This window comes from Echinops telfairi, unplaced genomic scaffold (genome assembly GCF_000313985.2).
Source record: "Echinops telfairi isolate 266 unplaced genomic scaffold, ASM31398v2 ScPeMD7_22;HRSCAF=79, whole genome shotgun sequence".
Classification (NCBI taxonomy): domain Eukaryota; kingdom Metazoa; phylum Chordata; class Mammalia; order Afrosoricida; family Tenrecidae; genus Echinops; species Echinops telfairi.
In genome coordinates this window covers 17,219,326-17,225,449 of record NW_022103919.1, presented here as the reverse complement: position 1 = coordinate 17,225,449, position 6,124 = coordinate 17,219,326, and the positions used below count along the sequence as shown (strand labels likewise).

The window sequence follows — 6,124 nt, the reverse complement described above, 5'->3', positions numbered from 1 at the left end:
GACTGGGGTGCTCAAGATAATTCTGTTGTGCATAAGGAACCAAAATGACTGAAATAAATGAGCAACATGGCATGTGATAGAAAACACAATGATATCCCCAGAGCCTGTGAATGAAATTTATATAGAAAAGCGACTTTGTAGGTGTGCTTAAATTAAGCGTATTAAATTGGGGAGATTAATCTGGGGGTAATCCAGGCAGCATTAAATGCTATCATGAGTATTTGCATGTAAGGAAACAGGAGAGAAATTTGTTTTAGAAGATGAGAAGATGATGCGATGAGGGGTGCAGGCTCTGAAGAGGAAAGAGGGGCCACAGGTCCAGGAACCCAACAGCCAGTAGAAGCTGAAAAAGGTGAGGAAATGAATTCTCCCCTCCCAAAGGAAGCAGATCTGTTGAAACCTCGCTTTAGCTCAGTGAAACCACTTTCAGAGTTGGAAAATCCAGAATTTTGTGTTGTTCTAGGCCACTATATTTGGGCTACTTGGTTCCAGTCACAACAGGAAATGAATATATGTGACCTTGCAATTTGGATTTGCGCCGATCCAAACAATTTTGATTGACTCTTATTTCAGATTCTTTGCCAGACCTGAATGTATTCATAATGATGCATCAGTGCAAAAGTATGAAATGGGTATTTGGCCGTGGAGTCCTGAATTGGGGCTTTGATTGTGAATGCTGATACGATATATTCATATATATGCAGTTGGCTGATTTAGAAATTCAGAGATCATAATTCTCAGTACTTCAAACATAGTAGTAATAGAGTTTACTGGTGTGGGGAACTCCCTTTAGAAGCTGTCCAGGTTGCACAAAGAGCCCTGGTCACACAACTGTTGAGTTCTCACTCTGCGGCTGACCCCTCCTGCCGAGGGCTGGGGAGTAGGAACACGTGGTCACGTGACCAATGCCCCCCATGAAGATGGCAACCTAGGAAACCCCAGGGGGCAGTTTGACTCTGTGATACGGGTCACTCTGAGTCAACGTTAATTCAACGGCACTAGCAACCATATCGATTATATATACCTACTTTTGACATGTCGTCAGGAGAGATCAGTCCCTAGAGAAGGACATCGTGTTTGATAAAGTAGAAGGAGAACAAAGAAGAGGAAGGCCCTCAAGGAGCTAGATGGACACAGTGGCTGTAACAATGGGCTCAGAGTCCAGAGCCCTACCTGGGGTCTCCCCAGCACAGCCCCCTCACCTCTGGAGACTCCCCAAGTAGACTGCTGCCTCCACCTGCCTTTGGTGGCTCTGCTCGCGCTAAGCCTTATGACCCTCCTGGAGAGAAGGTCGTAGCAGCAAAGGTCAAGGGAGAGAAATTGGATAAGAAGCTGAAGAAGATGGAGCAGAACAAAACGGCAGCCACCCAGTACCGCCAGAAGAAGCGGGCCGAGCAGGAGGCCCTGCCGGTGAGTGCAGGGAGCTGGAGGAGAAGAAGGCTCTGAAGGAGAGGGCTGACTCCCTGGCCCAGGAGATGCAGTATCTGAGAGACCTGATTGAGGAGGTCCGAAGGGCCCGGGGAAGAAGAAGACCCCCTAGGCAGGGTGGTCAGGGGCTTGGGCTTGTACACAGGTCTGTCCGGAGCGGAGTTGTACTAAATTATTTTGTGGTCGCAAAAAAAAAAAATAAAAAAAGAGTTGTGAGGATTGCCCAGCACCCGGCAGTGTTTCCTTCTGTTGTGCTGTGGCTTGGAATCGACTCAGTGGCATCTGATGACAATATGCATACACACATAGGGTTGCTATGAGTCAGAATCGATTCCGTGACACTAAGTTTGGTCTATCTGTCTGTCTGTCTGTCTGTCAGTCTATCTGTCTATCATCTATATCTGTCTGTCTGTCTGTCTATCTATCATCTATATCTATCTATCTATCTGTCTATCTCTTTCATCTATATCTATCTGTCTGTCTGTCTATCATATCTATCTATCTATCTATCTATCTATCTACCTATCTATCTATCTATCTATCTGTAATAGAAAGCCTCATTTTCTCTCGAGGAGAAGCTCGCAGTTCCAAACTGCTGACCTTACAGTTAGCAGCTCAAGGAGTAACCCACTACACCACCAGGGCATATAGAATTTATATCTTAGATAAGATATTAATATATAAAATTAATATTTATACATATACAATTGATATGGAACATATATTCATATATGTGTGTATATATACATATTCCTAAGACCTAGATTTTAATCTTATTAAATTCAAAGGACAAGCTAGTGGTGGATGTCAAGGGTTTAATTTTCATCTTTTCAACAGAGAGTACTTAATGTGTTCAAAATAATGCTTTGACGAGCAGGGGGAAGCAATCAGCTCTGGGGCTGTTTATTCTAGTGAGAGGCTATGCAAAAATGTCAACCTGTAACTGTCACTGGGCAGCCTGGAAACAGACACAATTTGAAACCAGCCCTGCTGGCACGGAGGTGAAGCATTGGGTTCCGAACCTCAAGGTCAGTGGTTAAATCCACCAGTCATTGCTCTTCAGGGAAAAGTTCAGGGAGCAGCCATCTGCTCCCATGAAGGTTCACATCCTTTGAAACCCAATGGAGAAGTTCCACTTTGTCCTGTAGGGCCTCCGTGAGTCAGAATTAACTCACTGGCAGTGGGTTATCTGCGCTTCAGTTTAACTCAGCCTGGGACTTTCTATGTACAGTAGAGAGAGAAGAAGGTCACTGCACTGCTGTAGGTCAAAGAGCTGTATTCAGTGTCTGATCTCTCAGACCTCGAGCTCATTTGTATGTATGTGTTAGGTAGCTAGGTTTAGGGACAAGTGGAGTTGTCTCCCCAGTGCCTGCAAAGGCCCATAGACAGGGGTTCGATGGAAATCGGACACCCTAATTGGACACCTATCCGAAAAACACAAACTGAACATACACAGACTAGGACCCCCTAGGCCCAGGTAAAACCAATACCTTGGGCACATCCACCTTAGGTACATCACACAGGTGGGCCTAACTCAGCCAATGGGGTCAACAAATACCTTCAACCATGCCTCCCCAGCCAGAGGTGCTCAATACCCCAGCTGTGGGAAGGCCCGCTCTCTCTTTTGATCTAGTCTTGTGGCAGGTCGGAGGGGGCAGCGCACATGTGCTGCCTGGGCGTGCCCCCTTGGGGCCGCTCCAGGCCCACTCAGGATTCACATGCACTTGAACTTTTAGGCTCACTTGCTCTCTTGGTCTCTTGGTCCCCAGAAATTCCCCAATTCCGCACGTGTGGGTGTTCGTTTTCACATGGTTTTTCCTGCTCAGTTGGGAACCCCTGCACAGCTTCCCTGTGGCTTGATATGCTTTCCAGAAAGAGCGTGTACCCTTTTGAAACTGTAAAACCTGAAACTTTCCCTTTCCTTCATAAAAACTCACGTGGATTACAAAATATGCTTCACCGTGAATTCTTTCAGCAATGCGAGGTAAACCCACTCCAGAAACCCAACACATATATATATTATAGTTTTCATGAAGCAACCAAGCCTTCTGTTATATTAAGGTAGAATTTCTCTCATTTTAAAATCCCAGTCCTTGGCCATGAAGGCCTTGTTTCACTGTTGAAATGCCCTATTACCAAAAGAGCAGTCTCAACCTGACCAGGACAAGGGAAGCCACCTGACTGGTCTAACTGATGAGTCCCCACATAGAAGCAAAAAAGCTGTGAGCCTGACCACCCAGGACCTGGCCAAGTGAGGACAGAGCTGGGTCTCAGTGAACCAGGGACAGCCTCTGTGTTTTGAAAATACAGAGTCCTGAGCTCAATGGCCCCTGCCAGACGTATGAAAATGGTCTACCAGCTCTGGACAGGGGAAAGCAGGGTCTGTCCCCAGTGTACCCTAACTCTGCTGCTCAGTACACTTGCCATGCTGCCTCCCCCTGCCTGCTTGCTCCTTCACTACGTTGTTGCCACACCACCACTCCTTTCCAGAAGCCAGTGGCCCCAGGATCTCTGGAAAGGGATTCACTGTACCCTAACAAACCCTTCTGGAAGCATAGGAGCAATGACTAGTTAGTATAATTCTCCTCTTCTGCCACCCTCTGACCTTCTTTATTATCACCATCACTAACCTCATCAACACCATTACCATCATTAATGCTTGCATCATGCTTGACAATTCACCAAGAGCTTTCATTCACATGACCTCTTAAAAATGAGCTAATTTTAGACATTGCCAGCCAGATGGCACACTTGGGCACTTCATCTCTCAAAGCTTTTGTGGCTAAGAAAATATTATTATTCCCACTGGGCAAGTCCCACCAGAGACAGTGCATTATATAAGGTTGTTACTGTTGTGTGATATGCAGTAATAGCTAAGTCATAATGACCTTATATGACAGAGTAGAACAGCCCTGTACAGTTTTCTAGGCTGTAGTCTTTACTAGAGCAGATCTTTCCTTCTGTAGGTTTGAACCACCAACCTGAAGGTTAGCAGGACATAACGATTGCTGCATTGCATCAGGGCTCCTTGTTAATAAGGAATGTTTCATAACTGTTTGTGGAACTAAGGTCTGTAAAATGAGCCCTGGTGGTGTAGTGAGGTACACACTGGGCTGCCAATCACAAAGTCAGCAGTTGGCAGCTACAAGCCAATCCCAGGAGAAAGATGGGACTTTCTACTTCCTTCAAGAGTGATAGTCTTGGAGACCACCTTGTCCTGTAGGAGCGAACGAGTTGGAATGGACTCTGTAGCAGTGGGGTTTTGTTTGAATGTTTGCAAATAAGGAAATTAAAGCTTAGAGAAATCTGTTGTTTTCCCAGTATCTAACAGACAGGCGGAAGGGAATTGTTGACACTGAACCCAGGACTCTCAAGTCCAATTTGAGTGGAACCTAGAGAAGTGTCAACCCATGAACATAGTTCTATAATGATCCATCAAAAGGTACATACTCAATGGCCTTATCTCACTACATTCGAAGAATAAGGTAGAGGAATGAACATGGGTAATGACTGAACATCATACGATTGTCACTGGATGTGGTTGTTGTGGAGAAGAGGAAGGGACTCCACAGTGTGGGCACAGGTCATTGTACTGTGAGTGTCCTTTCTTTGTCTCCGTGGGGGAATAGGAGTACGATTTCCTTTCCATTGTGAAACAAAAGACAGTTTCCCCTTCTAGACTTTAGTTTTCTTTGCCAGCAGTCAATACACAGCTAACCCATCTGTAAACTCACACAATTGTTTCTCTTTGTAAAGGAAAATGCTATTGTCAAATAAATGTGAGGAGTGTTCTCTTAAAAGTCCCCAGTCATTCACAGCCAAAGTAGTTAGACAGGCCAAGACCAAGGAAGGCAGTTATAAATCTTGCTCTCTGTTGGAAATCCAATTCTGCATTCACAGGGTACCTGGCTCATTGGGAAGACAATAATCAACTGGGATCATGGGCAAGCCAATGAAATTTAAGATATTACATTAGGACGTTACCAAACATAATGTAACCATGGAAAGTCTTAATTCAGATCGGTGAAGCTTTATGAAGTTCCACTATTCCATTTTAAAGCAGCTAGTGTTTATTGGACTACTACCTCATTCATCCGGTGTGGTAGGTATGATCTCTTGCATTTAAAAAATGAGAAAACTAAGAGATGGAGAGGTTAAAGAATTTTTCAAAGCAGGATCATTGAAATGACGAGCTGGGGCTGAAGTTTTATTGTCTTGCGTTCCAGTTCTGACACAATCAATGACTAAGGATTTGGTTCCCAGAAATAGGAGTGCTGTTCTCACAGCACTGCAACAGGGAAGCGCTCTTGGAATTGGGTAGCGGCTGGAAGAGGTGACTCATTCTGTCACCAGGGAGTCTTCCTTAGAAAATAAGTTGTTAAAAATTTGTAGAAAATGGAGGGTGCAGGGTAGCAACGATGAAACATACAACTTTCCTCTAGTTCTTAAATGCTACCTCCCCCACTATCACAATTCCAATTCTCCCTTACACATCTGGCTAGACCAGAGCATGTACACTGGTACAGATCAGAGCTGGAAACACAGGGAATCCAGGATAGATGATCCCTTCAGGACCAGTGGTGAGAGTGGCAATTCTGGGAGGATGAAGGGAGGGTGGGGTAGAGAGGGGGAGCCAATTATAAGGATCTACATGTAACCTCCTCCCTGGGGGATGAACAACAGAAACGTGGGTGAA

The 6,124-nt window shown here is 45.1% G+C and overlaps 1 pseudogene; it reads left to right on the top strand.

Annotated features, from left to right (window-relative positions):
- Nucleotides 1–276: 276 nt before the first annotated feature.
- LOC101647364 overlaps nucleotides 277–6,124 on the top strand; it is a 9,824-nt pseudogene continuing 3,976 nt past the window's right edge.